The sequence below is a fragment of the Athene noctua genome, chromosome 2 (genome assembly GCF_965140245.1).
Source record: "Athene noctua chromosome 2, bAthNoc1.hap1.1, whole genome shotgun sequence".
Classification (NCBI taxonomy): Eukaryota; Metazoa; Chordata; class Aves; order Strigiformes; family Strigidae; genus Athene; species Athene noctua.
Genome location: NC_134038.1, coordinates 122,675,900 through 122,698,005, shown reverse-complemented (window position 1 = coordinate 122,698,005; position 22,106 = coordinate 122,675,900). Strand labels below are relative to the sequence as shown.

General features: G+C 35.3%; 1 protein-coding gene across 1 annotated transcript in view; it reads right to left on the bottom strand.

Moving 5' to 3' along the window:
- Positions 1-9,861: 9,861 nt before the first annotated feature.
- The window catches only part of C2H10orf67 (chromosome 2 C10orf67 homolog), a 36,685-nt gene continuing 24,440 nt past the window's right edge, over positions 9,862-22,106 (bottom strand). The window contains 1 exon segment of the mRNA XM_074897494.1: positions 9,862-10,696. The gene's annotated coding sequence lies outside the window, so the exon portion shown is untranslated.

The window sequence follows — 22,106 nt, the reverse complement described above, 5'->3', positions numbered from 1 at the left end:
CTTTATGTTTGCACCAGTTACAAGGGCTTCAGTATCTTGAAAAGAAATTCTAGCTTGTTATTCTTGACATAAAACTGCTAATTTTAAGATCAATTACTTTTGTACCATATAGATATTTATTTCTTGGACTGGGGTAGCAGTGTTCAAAGTATATTTCCTTGGAAAGCTCAAACATACTAGTTTCAGTTTGGAATTTATCAGTTTTTCTCCCTGAACATCTGATCAGATGAAGCAAATCAAGCAAATCTGTTCTATTATTGGAAGAGTAAAACCTTGCCCAGTTTTGGACAGACGATCTACTGTGTTTATTTAATAGTTTAAAAATCTTATTTCAATAACCTCTATTTTCTGACTGGCACTTATTCATTGCTGTTGTTCATTAAGATAGGCTCTCTTTCCATTACTGTAGATATACCAACCCAAGAATTTAAGACTGGGAACATACGGAAGCCCTTTTCTCATCCTCAGCTCACACTTATCACAGGCTCTGGGAAAAAACATTCTGCTTGGGTTTTTTTTGAAAAGTCTTCAGAGGACTGAGAAGGTGATGTAGGGGAGCAGATTGGACCATAGGGTCCTGCATATGCACATGACAGAAATTAATCTGAAGACAAAGAGTCACTGATAACTTTCTTCTTTTGGTGTGTGCTTATACACACATTGACATGGTTTGTGACTTCAAGCAGTGCACCTCTTAAAACTCCATATACCCTGAGGATACTCATGCAGTCAATACTGAATAAGGACTCTGGCACTGCCTTCCCATATGCAGCATCATGTATTAATACTTCACAATAACACATGTGGAAATGAGATGTTCTGCAAAGAAGCCATTTACGCCACTTGAGTTCTATCCATACATACCATGACAGCTGAATGTTCAAAATATTCACAGAAAGCCTGTGGCAATAATCCCATGAGAGAAGAAAGGTAAAGGATTTTGCAAGTGTACCTTGCAACTAAAGTCAGGTAGGTCAATATTCAAAATCAAGAAGAGGTGAGAGAGAGGGGTCTCTTTCTTCTTTAAAAATTGTTAATTTTCTTTTGTGTCTTGTTCATTCCACCAGCAGCTGTATCCATCACAAGAGGGGGTGTAGGGGTACAAAACAGAAAATTCATATGGCCAAATAGACTGGAAGCCTTCTAATAACTCACTCGGGTATGGAAGCACGGATGAAGCGGGTTACTACAGAATATTCAACACAATTGTCAAGAAGAGACTTTGCAGGGCAGAAGAGTCATTGATAAAATATCAAGGATTCCTTCAGATTATCCCATATCCTCTTTGAGGGAAAACTGTAGGGCAGATATCACCCAGCCGGTATGGGTCTATAACTGAAATGACATTATATAGCACTGGTAATTAGAACAATTATTTCTGTATAGCTTCAATTATGCATGCAGACGTTACACTCTACAGTCTAATCAACTATTCATGAGAAAGATATCAAGCTCAGTGCAGAAGTCAAAACATTATTATATGTTGTAGGAGTCTTCTGCTGAGTTGCAGTTTTCAATATACTCTTTTGCATAAATGAAGTGATGCATTTATTCTGTTCTTCAATCACTCTAAGTTTCAGGGTTCAGGTTGCTTTAGAGGAAATTAGTCAAGAACTTTTTTTTCCCTAATAATTTTCTCTAGTTCAGGGAATATTTTCCTTTCAGTAGAATTGATGCTGCAGTGAATATTCTTTTTTGGCTAATACCTTTGTTTGGCTAACTAATACCTTTTTCTTTCAAAAGTGCTGAAAACAAAACACAGTACAACATCAAAGAAAGCCAGTCCTTGGGGTGGCATGTAGAAACTCAAAGTTTCTCAGCCCTCTGAAGCATTTTCTAGTGAAAGAATTCAGGCTACAGGAACATCTTCTGCTAGTACTTAGTGAAAAATAGTTTGCTGCTTTAAACTAAAAAGTCAGAGCAAGGCATACTAACAGCTTATGTTCTAGAGTCCTCTGACACCAGAGATGGGTCCTATGAACAGTGAGATCAATTCATGCCCTACCCCAGTTGGTCACCTTCTGTACTTCAACAAATTCCAAAAGTATCCTGAACTCTTAACTTCGACCCTCGGTACATATGAGGTCTAAAACAGCTTAGAGCAGACATTTATAAATGTAATATAAACACTGAGCATCATCAGAACAGGATGAGCAGACAAGCTGGTCTTGTTAAGACAACAATTACTGAAGTATTTCAGAAATAGGAATATTCTCAATCACATTATTTTCCTTTGTGCTCCATGTTTCACTGCTGAAGATAGCAACAATTCTTTCAAATCACCACAATGATGTTGTCGCTGAAGGTGTAGATTCTTTCTAATTCAACAGTCACAATTCAGTGGATCACCTTTCAGTATATATATATATATATATAAAAATTCTCTTTTTTTTTTTTTTCATTCAGCCAATATTCATTAAGAGTGATAGGTTTGAAGAATTAAAACAACTCCAGTTTACTATTCTGTAAGATGAAACGTGCTTTTGGCTTGCTAAAAGAAAGTGGAGGTTTTCTATGAGTTCTTGATCACACTGAAATGCAATTGCATGCATGTTTTCCTATGCTTTATTTGAAGTCCCATAACTTTCCTCTTCCCCTGAGACTTTGGTAAACAGAAGTCTATGAAGACTGATAAATAACATTTGGCACCTAGATATGGGATGGAGTAATAGATTGCACTTGGAAAAATCACGGAATCATAGGCTTTGTTATGTCTGTTTTTTCTCTGTTCATCATCTGTGAAAAACTCAGGTGGAAATTGCTGTAGTAATGGTGGTAGAAAGAAGTTAACAACCTGTCAAGGAACATTCCAGATCTCTCTCAACAGACTAGCAGTTTGCTGTACATATTAGAGGTTGAAGAAAGGAGAAAAGGAAGGATGACAGTTCAGAAGTCCTTTTGCATAGATGAACTGTCTTTTTTTTTTTTTTTTTTTTTTTTTGAGAGAGAGAGAGAGAGAGAGACTGATACAACATTTGTCTCAAATTCCCAGAAACATTGGCAGTTACCAAGAAATGTTAGAAATAGTGCCTAGTTGGACAAATTCCTGCTTGGTAGGTATCTGCAAGGCTTATGCATATGTTAGATGGTCTTTGTAGGGTAAAGGAAACTAGCGTGAAACCTCCAGTCACTGAAGCAATCAGACTTTTATCTGCATATTGAGAACAGAAACCACCCTATTTGCAATGAGTCATAAACACTCAAACATCCCTACTTACCTAGTCAAAATAAAATGTTCTCTTAGAGGCTGCCTCCAAGCCTTCTGATCCCACAATAACAGAATTGTGTCTCTGAGACAACCATGCCTTAACTTAAAATTTGGAAACAAAGAACTCTTTTCCCTGCTTTGCAAAGACACCATTGCTTGAATTTGGGTCAGATAATATAGTGACCGACAGCATGAATGCCACCAAATGTAATAGATTCAAGTCCTTTTGAATGTAACTGTCTCTGTTTTCTTTAATTTAATTTCTTTCTTGGCCCTCTGCATGGGGAAAAATTTTACAGAGACTGACACTGAAATCATGCTCCAAAACCATACAGAGCTAACTTAGCTCTTTGTTCATAGCCTTAGCAAACAGCTGACTAGAAGAAGGGAAAAGGAGATGGTTAATCAGAAAGGTAAAGTACTGTGACATACAACGTATTATCTTTTTCTTTGTGGCTGCCCTTATCACTATTATTTATCAATCGCAGCACAGCCAATGCTAGCTGAAAACCAGCAAAGATGACTAAGTGTTTCCAGGATCATGTCTGTTGCAGGAACTGAGCCTGTCAGAAGAAAACACCATACCCATGTCCCCTCTACTCATTCCTAAATAAAAGTAGCTTTTACATACAGAATCAGAAAAAGGGCTGGAGAATAGCTATAGAAACAGAACACAAGGAATAAAATAATGCCCAAGGTAAAGGCTTACATTGGTTAAAGTATGTAACAAAGCTAAAGACAAATGTTTAAATTATATGCGTGCTTTTAGAGATAAAATGTAGAAAAGGTAGCAATTCTCTACATTTATAAAGTCAGTGAGAAAAACACGTTCGAAGAATTACATCAAAACATTTAAGAGTGCATACTTGGTTTTAACCATAAGAATAGACACTTAACTAAAAGAGTGCTATCCACATGCTTGATCCTAAGCAGATGCTTTTAAACATCTTGCTGGAGAAGGAATCATGAGACTTGGGTAAAGAAACTGTGATGCTGTTGTCAAATCCCACTCAAACGAGGGAGACAAGTGACTTAGATTTGTAAATCCCCAGTGGAGTGGACAACGATGAGACAAGTCTCAAAAGTCCAGACATTTATTAATTTCCCACAATGTACTAATTGGCTACATGATAATTGACTAAGTATATAACGAATGGCAACTGATATAGTATGCCTTGTGTTACCTGATGATAATAAAGAAGTGAAGTGAAGCAAAGAAGACAGATGCATCCTTGAACCCTCGTTGGTGGGATTGATGCAGGAACCCATTGTCCACTCCGTTGGGGATTTACAAATCTAAGCCACTTGTCTCCCTCGTTTGAGCAGGACGTGACACGCTGTGCATCAACCCCCCCCGCCCCCCCCCCCGCTAACTAGCATTACAAGAGGCGCAATGAACAGTGCTGTGTTTAATGGTCATTACTCTTTTTATTTTTTAATAGTAGAGATATTGAAGAGAGATTAATATTACAGTTTTGATGCATTATTGTTCAAGTATGGTGTTGATACCTACCCCAGAACATACAAAACTAGAGGTTAAAAAAGTTCTCACAGTGTTCTTCAAATACACGTTTTCATGGTGATATTATTAGAATTCATTATTGAAATGGAGTTAAGTTAATCTGTGATTTCTCATGGAAAGAGATGGCATATATCAAACCCTTACAAAATCTTACAAGAAAGAGAGATCTGGAGAAATATGATCATGTTCAACCATATGCTAAGCAGCTAGAAATACTGAAATTACATAGTAGGTTACTATGCATCACAAATTTCGGACTCACCATCTTCAAACACTGTCCATTTTTGTTGCATTTAGAAGTCTAAGAAATTAATCTTTGACTTCCTTCTGCTCTGCTGTAGACTGGGAATATATTGGGGGCTAGAGGAGAAATATTTTCTTATCAAGGTTGATTAGAAGCTGTTCGTTGACTAAATAACTAGAAAGTCAAGTTACAGCTAAATTCATCTGAAATCTAGGAAAAAGAAATAAAATTAAAACTGTTCTTAAAGAAACACTAAAATACTATAAAATACAGAAATGAGACCTATATAAACAATTCCCATGCTTAGCTTAGTAATAAGTGCTTGAAAAAAATGCCCTGAGAGATATTTCAGCTACCAGCATTTGAGCCAAACCTAATATGGCCTTAATTCTTGAGAGACTATTTTAGGGCCTGACTCAATTTTAATTAAAATAAGTATTTCCACTGAGTTTTGAGAACTGGAATTGCTTCTTACCTGTCCTTTCTGCAGGATAGAACATGATGAATTTAACATTTGCATGCATATTTACAGAAATGTATATTTACATATTTACAGAAATGTATATTTATATATTTCAAACTAATAGAGACAAGTCTGTATTTCTGTGTATCTATTTCTGTAAACAAAGCTGATTGGCAATTTATTATGAAATGAATAAGGCACATTTCTATCATCTTGCTTATGAAACTAGTTTTATTCCGTTCAATAATTTAATGAAGGTCATGTAATCATGGATACAGTGAATTTGCTATTAAACACACTAGTGTACTATGTAGACTATGAGTACCCATGACTTTAAGCACTTAAGCATCTGATATTCCTCTAAAATAATTTCACTTTTTAAAAAGAATTGCTAAGATATTTTCATGTTCTTTTCTGAGAGAAGCATCTGAAAGTCAGTTAACCCTTTGCTATTAAATGTTAAAATGGAAAGCTCATTATTTTTGTCATCTTGCTATCTTTCCTGTAATTACATATAACAACCTGAACAATATCTTATTCTTCACTAGCCTTTACTTAAATGTAACTTTTTTCCCACCTGAATATCTTCTGGAACTGTGTTGGCTGATGGATCCCTGTCATTTTCTGTCATAAACAATTGTATCATATAGGCCTTTATGTTCACATTACATTAGATATCAGAATTTCAAAAAATAATCTCAGTTGAGTGACATATAATTCTCATAAAGATTTCACCTGTGCTCACAAACTGGTTATAGAATTCTCTATCCCCTGAAGTAATCTCATAATCTACCCACCGAGGTTGAGGTATTAGGCTTAAAAGCTAACAGGACAAATTAAACTCTTACTGGTTAGGCAACTGGTGGTGTTCATAACTTTAGAAACCCACTCATTTCTCATTTAAGTCATTTTGGTCTTCCCATTTATTTCAGTATTGGATGAATCAGGCTTACACTGGCCTGATAACCCCTAAAACAATGCTACGTCAGTTCATATGCATATGGTTATAATTAGAGCCACCTAAGTGTGTTTTTCAGGTTGGTTGGTTTTTTGTTGTTTTGTTTTGTTTGTTTGGTTGTTGTTTTTTTTTTTTTATTTTATTTTTTATTTGCAGCTGGCTTTAAAACTGAAGCTGGGATGCTTTTCACAAATACTTGTTATTGCATGCATTTGAAAACAAAATATCAGAAAATTTGAATGCGTTAAATATTTAAAAAAACCCCAATAATATAAAATGCATGGCAATAATCATAATTTATATTGTAGAGAAATGGGAAATTCCATATATGTCTGCAGCAAGTCATTGTCTGGCATTAAGAAACACTTCCTTGGAAACAGTCTTCCATTATGCAAATGATAAACGTTGACTCTTGGATATATAAAAGTCTTATCCTATGCTTCACAAAATTGTCAAAAATTTTATCAAGTACAGAACATATTTTAACATTTATGTTAAAAAAAAAGAAGTTACATAGCAAAATCGAAGGCAAATATAACCCAGCTCTGAATCCCTTCATATCTCTTGTATCATTTTCAACAGAAACCGGACAAGCCACCTGTAAGTAACGTGCTGATCACACACTAAACACATTTCAAGAAAGTGTAGCTTAAGGCATATAAGTGGATAAGTGAGAAATCAACATTAATAAAAGAATTTAACAAGGATGTAATATTTGTTGACTCGGAATATGGAATTGACATGACTATAGAATCATTCTTAAATCAAGGGAATATGTTTCAACTGGACTGTACCTGAATTGTACATCTTTTACATTGAGAGTTGAATATATTTGCAATTAAACTTGATATATGACTTTAACCAGGAAAAAAAATAATAGAAAGCACTATTTTAATACAACTCTGTGTTTGAACATTCATTATGTTAGTGATGATGTACTCAAAATGTTTTCAATTTGACAACTTCCATCCTTGTTCATTCTCCCTGAAATTCTTACTATCCTGTCAGAACAGCACAAAAACATTCCTACACACTCTGTATGAAGGAAATAAAAGTAATTCTTCCATTTAAGACCAGCTGCAATGCAATAAATTAATTTTAAACATTTACACCTCCCAATTCTGTTTTGCCAAAATCATTCATATACTGCAGATGGATGTTATGTTTACCTAGTGATGTATGACAGTGGAGGCAGAATCTATGTCCTATTTGTACCCACAAATGATGTACACAAGACTGTACTGCATGCGGCTGAGCATATCCAACTTTGGCAATCTGCCTCTGTTGGACTTACCATTTCATAATTTTCACTATCATACAGCATGAGCTGGCTTTTATGTCCTGTTGTATTAGAAAGGTTTCTTTAGACAGAGATGAAGCATTAAATAAAATAAACCAGTTGCCTTGTCTTTACTTACTGTATCACTGAGAGATGTACATTTAAGTGCTAGCAACTAGTGTTGCAGTTTTTTTCTAAGAAACATCTCAGCCTTAATCGCATGCAGACTGATTCAGATTTTCACACTAAATTAACCTACATTAGTCTGTTGTAATTCTTAATAATTACAATACATAATTAAAAACATACTGAAATTGAAATTCTAAAATAACTATAATGAAGCAGACATTTGATTGATACTCACTTGAGAGTTTTAAGTATGAGACTCTTAAATATAGATGGAGCATATTAGCTCTGGGTGGCTTCAGTCTATCTCATGTGATTGTTAATCTGTTGAATTCAAGTTTACAGCATTTTCATCATCACTGGCTAATCTTAGGGGATGCTTCCATTTAAAATAACATTGAAGGCTGGTCAAAAACCACTGCAGCTGAATTCTTCTTATTTAAAGAAATAAATCAATCTATGGATTATTACCATAATTTTTGTCCAATTAATATTTGCATTCATCCAAATTTTGAAAATGAGAAACTTACCTGATTTCACCAGTAATAAATGTGAAGTTTGGCTTTTTTCTCTCCTGACTAGATTCCCTAATCTTTGTCTCTTCTCTGACATATTTTCTATGAACTCCTGTGTGTTTCCTGTGGATATTATTTCTATAGGGTATCAGGGACTAGAAGTCTTAAATTCAATTCATTCTACAGTGACTCTTTGCAAATTGTTCCTTGAGAGGTTATATTAAGGATGAAATGATAAAATGCTTTTAAGAATGAACATCAAGCACATTTGTGAATACGGCATCTCTTTGACGTATGTACGTATGTAACATTTTTTTACAAAAAATATAGATACAATGTAACAGAGAATTAACAAATATACTCCAGTTTTAATCTTATTCCATACTACTGAAAAGATTGTGATAAACACAAATAAAAATAGCAGAAAACAAAAATAAAAGAGCAGATTAAACCAGAAAAAATATAAATAGATGTGTTGCATTTCTTTAACATATATATAGCTGTGTCATAAATAAATAATTTTGTACAAGTACCATGAATATCATGATACAGAAGGTTAAGATATTGCAACCAATACTCTCCAGCATACCTTTAAAATAGCCACTTATAAAAAAAAAAAAAAAAAAAGAGTACTTTTTTGTATCTTTTTCAGGCCCCAGGGAAAATAATTAAGCAAACACTATTGATCATCAAAATTAGAACAAATAACCAGTAAGCATTCAGCAATCCATGGGACATATATATGTTAAAATGCCATTACTATATTACATCAGGTGTATGAGTAAAGTAACAGACCTTATGCAGTGAGGAATCTGTGAGGAGTAGAATACACACTTTGAATTTAAAGTATCATCCTTTTTCTGTCTCTAAAGTTACTATGACTTTAACCACAGAGTGCTGATATCTTATCTAAACAGTGAAAATTGCTACCTAATTTCTCAAGGTCCGGTTCATGAGGTAATTTGAACAGCTGTAAAATTCTTCCTCTTTCTTTACAAAGAAAGGTATTACACTGCAGAAACAGACCATTTTAATGCAGGGAACTGAAAAACCTCAAAACCCATGGAAATTATTGTATCAGGGGATAAGAATTTTTCTTAAATAAGAATATGTAGTTTGGATGGTTTGGATTATTTTCCCATGAATCTGTGAGGAAAGAATGGTAAGTGGCAGTGAAATACAGTCTCTTCTGCCTCAAAATCACCAGAGTTCAGCTCCAGTTCATCAATAACTAAAAGATAACTTACTCTGATAGTTATGTTTGGTCCTATATGACTCAAACCATTGATATATATGAAGATTTTCAAGTTAAAAACCCTGTGTCATAAAAAAGATCTCCACAAAACCCATTCTACATTAACTAGCACCTTTCATGGCAATTATAGTAGAAGGACAAATTTATTAGAAATCTTGGAGTTCTGTGCCCTGTTTGTATCTGGTTACAAAACTAGAACTTCATGGGCATTTTAGCTACAAACAGTAAATTAAGAAAGATGCAAAGGAACACTTAAATGTATTTAATTGTTATGCAAAATGAAAGAGAACTGACATTAGAAGTACTAACTAAACAAATTTACATTCAGTGTTCTCTAGATATTTTTCAGGCACTTCATTCACCACACCACACCACACCACACCACACAGTCTTTGATGATTTCAAGAGGCACATAGAAGATATTTTGGCCACAAGAGGGCTCACGTATTTTATAGTTTTTTTTTTTTTTTTAAATATGAATATAATAAAATATAACAATATACAGACTAAATTCGAGGTAAATATCTGCCGCCCAGATAGTTACACTGTCATGAAAAAAGAATTTGCCTGTTTCCTTAATAAACTATCAGAAAAGAATGAAGCAAACCCAAGGATGTTTCTATAGTCTATTTATATCTCAGTGTTAACTGGCTTTTCATGAAAATGTATATCTGTTGCTGTTATTTTACAACAATTAGCTGTGAATGAAATGATAAATTAATCTCTTATTTAAGCAAGCAATTTTAATCGTCTCTATTAATAAAGTCCTCTAGTACCTACCTATTCAGGTAACACAGTGTATACTCATTAATGTAGACCTGGTAAGAATAATAGAGCTTTATTTTTATACAGAGACTTGCATTATTACTAAAACCACTGATAACACTGTCATTATATTATCAACATAGCGTATTCTCGACCATTTGCAGATGAGAAGATAACTCAAAGCCTATTTCAATGAATACTGACCATAATGAGAAACATTCCATTGACCTTAGAGATATTGTATCAAACTAAACAAGCATGAAGTACAATACAGAGAGTTTTCTGTGCGATGGATGTACCTTCATTGCAGTTCACCATTTGTAGAACAGGAATTACCGCATTTCCACACCTTTGATTAATGCTGCGGAGATAAAAAAATACAGGAAAAGAACTGTCTGAAATACAGTAGAATGTGCAGTTGGTTGAACATTTAGTTCTTTAAAATTTGATATCAGTCCAGATGAATTTGAAATAAACTTGAAATTCTGGAAAAAAAAATGTTTGAAAGAATGAAATACTATGTTTACATGATTAAATAGATTCCTTCAGGACTCCATAAATTTGAAGTTAAAGTTTGTCTGATTCACCCCTACAACAGTAGCAAAGATTCCACCAAGTCATCTGTCATCTACTACGGGTCTCCTATTCTGCTGTTTTGGGCAACACTCACATGCAAACTACTTCTGGCTGTAAACCCCTACAGCTTTCACATCTTGTCCCAGAGCTTTCAGACCCTAGTTCCCAGGTTCATAGGAGGGACTCTGGAAGCTCTGACAGCCCTCATCAGAATGGAGGCTACTGAGGTTTTCCACCCTGTTTGCACACTGTGGGGTTCAGTCTTAGTAAATCTCACATGTGTCTTCAGACAATAAAGGTACTACGTAAGATATACAGTACTAAAATATCTTGCTGCAGGGAGGAAAATCATAGACCTAAGACATGCCACAAAATTTGTTGTCCACACTGGTCAGTACTAGTGCCATCCAGAGTGGACTGGTTGCATTCATACTGAACATGTGTGGATTTTAGGTATTCTTAGTCTGTAGTTTTCTACCTAAAATAGCACTGGGCTACATCACGGCTTGTGAGAGAGATGTGTTTATAGCATGGTGCAAACACATATGTTGCATGTTCTGAGATGTGGCCTGATGTTATGTGGGTGTGCCATCTCATCTCTACTGCCTGTAGGGAACAAAAGAGCACCAGAACTGCTCTAGGGTTTTGTCTTGAGGAGCTGCTTACTCTATTCCAAAAAAGAATATGAGCAAAGCAATAGAGACACACTGAGGCTGATAGAGAACCAACACCCAACGACAAATGTATCTACTACATTAAAAATTGTCAGTATAGATGTAGTCCTAGCACATCTGGTTGTCCAATTGCTACTTGCCCAAGAAACACCATAAGGCTTTTCCAACAGGCAAGCTTTATACTAGGACCAGCTTTAGACCAAGGGAACTCATAGCTTTACAAGGTTTTCAATCTCAGTCACAGCTTCATGGCAAATCAGAAAGCTGTGTCCCAAGTAGTTATGCTGGAGCTGTGTGACCTGGAAGCACTACAGTTGTCAGCCAGTCTCTATGACTGAGCAGAACTTCACGGGAGCCTCCCTGTTCTTTTGTTAGAACTTCATTACATTTGACAATTAGAGGGAATTTGTGTGTCTTGACAATCAGCATTTTTTAGTCAAAATCTTCAGAATATAGAGAAGGAAGATGAAGATTCCAGAGAGGATGGATAGAGCAGAGGAGGAAACTGGCTGAGTAAAAAAATATACTTAAAGGAGAACTGTCATCACATGAAAACCAGAAGCAAGCACAGTGATTCTGAGACAGAGAAAGTTAGTGACAGAAAATAGTGGGTATGAAACAAGGGAGATGAAAAAGAATTCTGGGAAAGAGCAGCATCAGGAAATAAGACAAAGAGAAACAAATAGGCTAAAAAAAGAGTATTAACAACTTAAAATCTCATTGAAAACTGCTATAAGAAAGCCATTAAAGAAACAGCACTCAAAACAAGTTTCGTTTTTAAGAACTCCGAGTACTATTAACATAATCATACAAAATTACCTGTCTGAAGTGTTTAGCATTGTTACAAGCAGGTTAACAGTATATTATTTAGTCCATTAATATTTAACTACAATCTTTTAAACCTAGCTATTACATCCTCAAATGCTAATGACTAGGTAACTGAATAATGCATATAACTCGCTTAATTTTCACAAATAGAATTTGCAAAAATCTGTAGGTCTCAAGTATTTTATCAACGCAGTCAATGCAATAATACTAAACCTGTTCTGTAGAACCTGAAAATTCTTTTCCCATGTTGTATTACTTCGTTCAGCTTCCTTTCTAAGATATAAAAATAAGATGTATAGAGAAGAAGTTAAATCAACACTGAGGCTTCTTAAATGTTTTCAAAGTGCATCTTAAAAATTTTGGCCACTGCCTTTCTGTGGTTTGCCTTTCCTGATCTTTATGTTTCTTCAGTCGCAGTTTCATCATCCAGGTTTCTTTAAGCAGTTCGCTGCTTAGGTACTACATATGTTATGTGAAAGTAAGTAAAACACAGTTTATTTTCTTTGCCAACTACGCAAAAACAAATACAAAGTTTTGCTCATGCACAGTGCTATTCCTGGGACAATTTTCCTGCTTGGGGCTGTTAGATATTTCCCGTATCCTGTTAAAAATGGAAAGGTTTTGTAACGTAAGCCAGTAGTTTGAAGTTGGCTGATTTTTTCTTTGTTTCTAAGGATTGTGACAGGCAACATTTTGGCCACTATAGTAAAACCAGCACTGTGGATAATTAAATACAATCTTGTCCTATGTATCTATGTCCGAACCTCATCTTACAAACATCAACGGTAAAATTGCCACTGACTTAAATGGATGAGGACTCAAGACCTATCATTACAAATTTCCCACAGAAAAAACAGTAGTTTGTGGAAAGTATAGGGCCAAGTGATTATAACAAAGAATTGAACTCCCGACTCAGACCTAACCCTGATTTTCACGATTATGTCTATATTTGGGGTCCAGGAATGCTTCCTAATCTTTGCTTCTGTGTGGATGCCCTGGCTCAAATAAGTCCCATGTCAAGAGTAAGAGCTAGGAAAACCTGGGTACACAGACTAGAAGGGAGCTATGGCACATTTCCAGCCTGGGTGATTGGATGGAAGTACTTAATGTAGGTGCCCACAGAGGATCCATTCCATACAACTTAGACACAGACTGCGTGACTTTGGATCTTCACTCTCCTTTCTGGGAAACTGATTCCTATTTCTCTCAGAGAAATGTAATGAGAAATTCTATAAGGTCCTGGGGTAAAGCTGCTATATAAATGTCTGCTACTACCCTTACTTTAGCAATTAAAATGTTAAAGATGCAGTAGTTCTGTGAGATCCATGGAATTAAAAAGATATGTATATAGATATACATTGAATATATACCTAAGCATGTTAGCTTGTAATAATTAAAAGATCACCTTGTCAGTAAGTTCTTTCTTCTGTTTTGTAAAATATTTCCATTTCGAAAGATGTTACTTTTCCAATTCTCTTTTCTCCTCAAGCATTATTGTTTCAGTTTCACTTTGCATTGGCAGATTGGTCATTATAACTTCTTATTCTTCTATTTGCAGTGCTGAAAACTGACAATTAAAGTCTAAGGAGCACACAAACCTGTTTTAGTTTCCTGTAATACTTTTATCATTCAGGAAAAGAGAGCACCATTGACCAGGCATGCCATATCAGAAATCTGAAAGAAACTAAGCAACCTCAAATCTTCCATTTTCTCTCAGCAGGGTGTCATATATATTACTTTTCCAACTGTAAATTACATTCTACACAGGACAGAGCAAATCTGAAAAAAACAAAGATGAGATGCTTGTTCAGTCCCCTCCCCAGCCATCTCCTCCTGCTTCTTCACACCTCACACACTTATTCCCTCTCCCAAGAGACATTTCATCCCTGTTACATTTCCACAGGTCTCCACACAGGCACTCTGGACACAAACCTGGTAAATCAAATACATTATCCATGCGTCTGTTTGAACAGAACTTCCAAGCTTTTGGTAGTGTTTTGTATTAAACACGAGCCCTGTCCAGATCAAGTCCTCATTTTGTTTTTTCAGCTGCAGATACATTCCACTTTCTCTCACATACACACACTGGTAGCTATGTGGCTAGATCAGAGGTGTAAACACCAGAGTTAAAGAACAGATAGTATTGCAGATACATTGCAGTATCAGGCCTTTTTAAATACAGTCATTTTATCTACTTACTATGAAAGCTGCAAAAGAAATTCACTGTAAATATTAATTATTACTAAATGACTGCAAAACCAATTGCATGGTCAAATTCTCCTCACACACATGGATTTTATACTTGTGTAACACCCAAGATTTCAGTGGCAATATAGCTGGGTAAATGCAGAGCGTGTAAAAGCAGAATCGGGCCCATTGCATCTATACACAAAATGGGCTAGATCTCAAGCCATAGAATAATGGTGCAAAGCAGCTCTAATGTCATAGGATTTGATTCCCAGCTGCTTGAAATATAAGCATAACAGGACTTCTGTAACGCTTACTGATACCCTCACTGACTGCTGGGTCATGGCAGGGTAGAGAAGACTCTGTCTAAAGATTTTCCACAATCTGAATATCCCCAGCTCTTGGGATGGCCCTGTGAGGAAGCAGTACCACTTCCAAACTCCAGTTCAGTATGCAAGTCAAAAATAAATGAATGACGGCTGTACTTGTGCTTCCTGTAACATTTGCTGTGAAAAGATGGTAAACCCCCCCCCCCCCCCACTTTAAAACTAATGTTAAGGGCAGCTACTTTCTAGGCTTCAACCAGTTCAATTTTAAACATATAAATTCCTTCCATTATAATTTTCCAGCTCACTCCTTTTCCTCACTGCAAACCATTACCATGTTTCTCATTAGATCACTTTAGTCCCTTCTGTGTTTTAATATTCTTTCTATTGTATTTTTATTTACTCCCCTGAAATCTCTGTCATCACATGTATCTCTCAAAACTGTGCTCCTCCTGGCTGAAAAGATGAGCGAATCTCTTTGCAAATGTGGAAAGCAACCATAAACTGGATTAAAATTCAACTTTTGAAGATAAGTGAGACTCCTGCCCCCTTTCAAGAGCATCTCCAGCTGATTGAAGCACATTCTTAATACAGAATGAATCTTGATCAATCTCTTGATCAGAAAAGTCCTTGCTATTTAAACTGCATTTCATATCCTTCAGCTTGAAAACCTCAGGCAGGCCTAATTAAGATTTTATTCATGTATATAAAAAGTGAGAAACACTGATGTAACAAACATTAGTGCATTTAAATTTTTGCTTTTAAAAAATGGATATGTATAATTCTAAGTTTTTATTACTGTCACACATTCAACTCACTGCAGAATGATGAACTAAATTTTATAGCCTCTTTAAGGTGACTGAAGCTAATGAAACAAGTTTCTGCTCCCTGTTGATCTATCCAATGAAACCTGGGTAAAGGGCTAAGAAATTATTGCTTTCTTCCTTCCATCCAATTTCAGTTCCCACGTGACTTTGTTTTTTTAGATTAATGTTGTTCAGAGTAGGACACCAGGACACCCCATAACCCTAAGCCTACTGAATATTCTCCGCTGTGAGCTTCACTGAATATTCTCCGCTGTGAGCTTCAGCTCTCAACAACCACCCTTGGTACATATGCATGGTCTTTGGACTGCTTCAACACATGACCATCTGTCATGATTGCATGGTGCCTCTCCACAAGTGGGTCGGATCCTTGCCTGAGGGCATTAGGTTCCAGACAATGCTGGTTTAGATGAACAGTTTGGTTAACACTACAAGGGCCATCTGTTCTACAGGAAATCCTTTCTCTGTGTCATTAATTAAGTGTTCCCAGCACATAACTATATATTTGTCTACCTATGTCTGTTTTTATGTAATATGAATTATAAGGGCATGTTATTTGCAAATGAATAGTCTGCAAAAGTACTAAATTTCATCACATAAGTTTGTACATCTTAGTATAGATGAAAACTAACCACATATTTGGCAGAGGAAGTAATTGCTTAGCTAGTGTTTAAGCATGGTTACAACCTCAGTACCTCAGGCAATGTAAAAGAACTGAATCTCAATCTAAACCTTGCAAATAAAGTCTATTGTCTGGAAATCAAAATATGAATCCTATTGAACAGTATTCCAAAATTTAACTTTGGTAAGTTGAGCTCTTCAGTAGCCTAAGTTAGGATATTGCATATTAGCATGGTGATTATCAATGATATTTCAGGGAAGACCTTTAATATATTTCCCTTATGTAATCAAATGCATAATTATTTTTTAGCAAATTAAGCATGGCCAGAATTGAATAACTAAAGTTTTTCATGGTTACTAAGCTTTTCATCCACTGTTCAAATAGACTTATCTTTCAGACACTATAACTGTAACTTAATGAGTAGGAAAGACCATTCTGCAACTACTCTTTTGGTAACATCTCCCCCTCCTCCCAATCTTATCTTCATCTTAAAAGGTGAAAGTTTGAAATACAACATCTTAGCTCAGTACAAGAAGCTACTCATAGCTATAGTTACCAAAAAGTATTACCACTGCATTTCAAATTATGGTTAGATTTCAACCTCAACAAGAATCCCAATTGCCTAAAAAGCTCTAAAATGAAATGCTGTTGGCTGAACAGCCACAAAGACCTGGAGATGGATTAGACTTGCTCAGGTGCTAGATAGGTTTTCACCTTATGCCCAATGTAGAAGAGTGTTGTAAATACCAGACCAGTGACCTGACAGAGAATCTTCCATTTTGGGGAATTTTAGGAATACTCTTTTCTCTTTCCTAAGTCCTGAAATTACAATTACTTAAGCCATTTAAGAAAAAAAAAAATAAAATATCTAGAACCTTAAGATTTATATGCTAGCCAAAGGTTACTGTCCTTGTTTTTGGATATAGCTATAGCTTCCACTACTTGCAGTAGAAGTGGCATCAAACTGGTCTGTTAAGATCACACAGAAAATTCACTCCTTTTAGTCTACTTAAGTTCAGAAAGATTTGGTAAACTTTCATGAGCCTCAACAGTATTAATAGGACAGCTTTCAATCCTAATAAATATTTTTTCCCATTAATTATATTATTAAAAAGTTTTAGGACAACAAGGAGTAAACCTTGAAGAATATAAATAATAAAGAATGAAAACCAGACAGAATGAAACCAAGAAATTGAACTACAAATAAGAGACGTGAGGCTATGAAGCAGATTTCTGGGAAACTGTGGCAATTGTATTATATTACCCTGACACTATTTCTGGTCTACTATTATACTCTTCCCATCATGACATTACCTGGATATGAATTATTTGCTCTAAATGAAGAAAAGAATTAAAAACATTCAATAAGAAAAACCTCCCCATTGACAGGACTAGCTAGAATGATCTAATATACTTTTCCATCTCTAGTCTCCTGTTTCTGTAATAAACATTGATTCTTATTGCGTGTATCTCCTATTTTATCAACAGTGCAGTATGCAGTCATCAGCTACCACTGAAAGAGAGTATAAACAGATTTCTTTTCAAAATCTTAATCTATAGCAAAATGGATTTTCCATTGTAAATATAATCCCTATCTAGACACATAAAAATTTTTAGAGGTGAATGCAGGTGTCTCCTGCTCTATCTACAAAACAAAATTACACAACCAAATCTCCTACAGTACAAACACTGAGCAAAATATCAGCTAACACCGTATGTGTACTTAATAGTAATTGAATAGTATTTGAAAAGCAATTGAACTTTATTGAGTGTGCTATTGTGTGTTCCTTCAAGCCCACATTCAAGAATTAGAAAAGTATAGAGCAGAACAGCAGATTGTATCTTGAAACCACTTCAGGCCATGCCAAAGTCTACATGGTTTCTGAGCAGCACCATCTTACCAGGACTGTAGAGCTATGGGTAGGATGACAGGTGGGGCCTGGACAGCCCCACATCCCCCTTGTGATGGCTGGTGAGGAGTGGTCAGGTCTGGGCATTTATCTGCTTGTTTAAGAGATTGAAGGGAATAAACGTGCTTTGCTCCTTTTAGAACGGTGCACGGAGGAGCAGGACTCATGTAGTCTCTTGCAGGTTCAATACAATATTGACCAATATCAATACAAAACCATACAGCTCTGATAAATGAATTTTTAATTCACCAGGTTAAAATCCTATTGTCTCTGATGTGCTTTAAAGCACAATAGCAGTTATGAAGGTGGTAGGCCCTAGAAAGAACAACAGTATGAGCTATGGTTATTATGGATGGGATATTCTTAGAAATTCAGCTAACAGGAAAAAAGGTTGTGAAATAGCAGCAGTAAACTGGTCAAAAATACTATACAGCCAAGGACAATGACAGACAGAACAGGAGAGTCAGGTATTAAAGGAACACAGAAAAACGTTAGCAGTATTTCAAACTCCTCAAAACATTTCAAACAAGTGAAGAACCAGGCCAGGTAATTTTAAAGGTGAAACTATAATCAAATGGTCCTTCAGTTCCTCAGGTATATTCAGACAGGTACAGACTTGGTCCATGGATAGTAGATTTTTGACACATTTATGACAGGAAAACCCACAAAATACTAAAAGATGCAAGAAGAAAAAAGCTTTTGCAACCACAAAAATATCCCTGATACTGTAAAAACTGAAATTCTTATTTTATCAAATTGTACTAGAATAGAAGATGTGATATAAAGAATGATTCACGTACAAATGTTAATTGCTATTATTTTATTTAAGCTGGAATTTGCTTTTAACTTTTCAGTTTCATATCTTTCCTTCCCTGAAACTGGCCACATTACCTTTGGCCTAAAGATCTACTCTTTGAAATAGACCAGCCCAACACTGGGAAAGGTTTGCTGTAAAACAGCCTTCAGTAAGAGTCTAGGCATGCAGTGACACTTAAATGTAGGCTTTTCAAGTATAGAAATGACATAACTATTGCCTACAGCTTGTTATCCCCTACACCCCTCAACAATACAGCCAAGTTTCTGGTAAAGACCTAGTTTTTAACCTCTACATAATCTTTAATCTTGAGCAGGGAGGATGTGGATCTGTGCAACAGGAAAAATTCTGTAGCAAGACAGTTCTCATAGTATCTAAGCATCATTTTGCCTTTGGACAAAAAGCTCCTCCTGTTTGAGGAAGATACTGTCCTTAGAAGGACAGAAAAAGGCTTTGGAGGTAGTGTGGAAGCCCATTTTCTGTCCAAATTTTACATTGTTGCTACTGAGATTGAAATTTTTTGTTACTGCTGCTGAGATTTTACTGCATGATTAAAGCAAGTAGACATCCTGGTAAGTGTCAAAGTAGTACTTAAATAATACTGAATATATTAAACATGAATATAAATTAAATTATTCAATAAAGGATATTGCTGTATGGCTATAACACTTTAAGCCAGAAATCCAAGTAACAAATAACTACCAACAGTATACAATTTTTTAATATAATCAAATACCACCTTCAAACATCACACATATTTCAACTAATCTAAGTGTGCTCCAGTTCAGTTTATCTCAGCATATGGCTTGTTCTCACCACATGCCATAGATTTCCAAATCTAACTATGATTAATAGGATATGTCAAATAACTGTTTGAAGGGAATCCAGCTTCAAAAAGTGAGGCTGATTGATACATTGATTTACATATTAACTTCTAAGCATTGAATTGGGGTTTTTTCCTATTATCTGAAGTTTTACGAAGATCAGGGATATCAACAACCCTTTACTCAAATAAAGACATTCTGAAACATGAATTCAATCTAACTTTAAGGATAATAAAACAATTTAAAAATCCTTTGTTCTTATAATGGTTCACTACATTTATTCTGATATTGTAAAAATATTCTGCAAGTGTTAAAGAATGTTAAAGTGTGTGTATATATATATATTTTTTTTTTTTTTTTTCCCCAGGCAATTACTTTTTAAATGATTAAAATATAATTCATAGCAAAAGAGAAATCCAAACAGTTTAACTGTCCCCACACCTTTGGTAGATGACAGGATGCAGTAGTAAGTACAGATGAGAAATTACTTTTTTGTTTGATTATGGTCATATTCATAGTAGAGTGAGCTTTTAAATAGTTCAAACAACTAATGGAAATTGGTTGTAGATTCCTAAGTGCTAATCATTCTTATGAAGGAAGAAAGAGCAATTTTTAAAGGAAAGACTTCAAACATTATGAAAATATGAAAAGATTTTTCCTTATTACTCTCACATGCTCTTTACTTAAAGGATTCCAAAGTTGGCAAGTATACAGAAGGACTTGCAAGAGTAAATCTTTGGAAAGTGAAGATGACTTATGTAAAGTAGACCACACTTTCTCTCCTTAAAACAGAGAAGTGTTTTGGATCATTCAGCATGAGAAAAGGAAAGCATAAATGGAGAGTTACTCCCTAAACATCAAGAATAACACAAAGATATATAATTTTCTTATAAAAGCAGTTAGGTCACTGCCACTGGAATCCCCTCCCATACCATTTTAAATGAAACTAGAATTTCATTAATTCCTTGAACAAACTGTTTTATGGAATTAGTACATTTTCTTGACCATAGGTATATGGCCTATTCTATAGGCTTTTGAAAAATGTATATGGCCTACACTATAGGCTATATTATATATAGCTTATACTATAGTCTATATAGCCTATACTGTAGGTATATAGCCTATACTACAGGCTTTTGAAAATGACACTAAGCATTAAAGGAGTTTTAAAATTTAGTTCTATGGTCATGTATACTTTATTTACAGTCTTTTCTATATCCCAATAACATTTCTTGTTTTGCAGTAATCTTTACTTTCATGAGAATTCAATGATTTCTTAATATCCTGAGTATAAACAGCTACAATGCAGTAACATAACTTTATATATATTTACCTGTTTGTCAGATTTCCTTCAGCTCTATATATTTATAATGCATATATTATTGTTCTTTGAAGGCTGGGACAAATTAAGAGCATATGTTCGCAGTAATAAGCAATCATAGCTTATATCAGGTATAAAAATGTAGAGGAACTAGAGGACCTCCATGACAGGTATTTTAGTCATTTCTCAAGAGCCTCCTAGCATCACTTAGGACCCACACAGGATTCTCCTGCTAGTTACTAACCCAGCTGCCAGCTTTGCCCAAATGCCCTAGGAGCATTTAAAATTCTGCTTCTACTTCCACAGTCCCTTCAGGATCATATCCTACTTAGTTAATCTTGAAGTAGAGGAAATATTTTTCACATGTGGATAAACATGGTTCTCAGCTGAAGCTTCAGAAATAAAAGTTTATTCAACACCTGGACTACCTTTTCTTAGATTTGCCATGTGAAGACACTGTTGTAGCCTAGTACGCTGCTGGTCTGCTGCAATACTATGGCATGTGTTTAAGGTAGAATTTGTTCTGCTTTTGATCTTGAAATATATAGGTGCTACGTCAAACAGAAAACATCCCAGTTTTCTGTCCCTGTGCTTCATGGTAATGCATTTCTTGGTAGAGCATTGCTGCCTGTGGGCAAAAGTAGGATTCAGGGTCCAGTGTTTGAATGTTTTTCAGTATTTTTAGCTATCTATAAGGTACAATGATAATAAAGCGATTTCTTGCACCAGACTCCTACCTTATCACTTGAACTGATTTCAGCCAGACAGACCCTGAACTATGCTTACCCACTAATTATAGCTGTCAAACATCATGTCCGGTCATCTGCCATGATCATTCTCTCTAGATTAAAGGGCAAGGGACAGT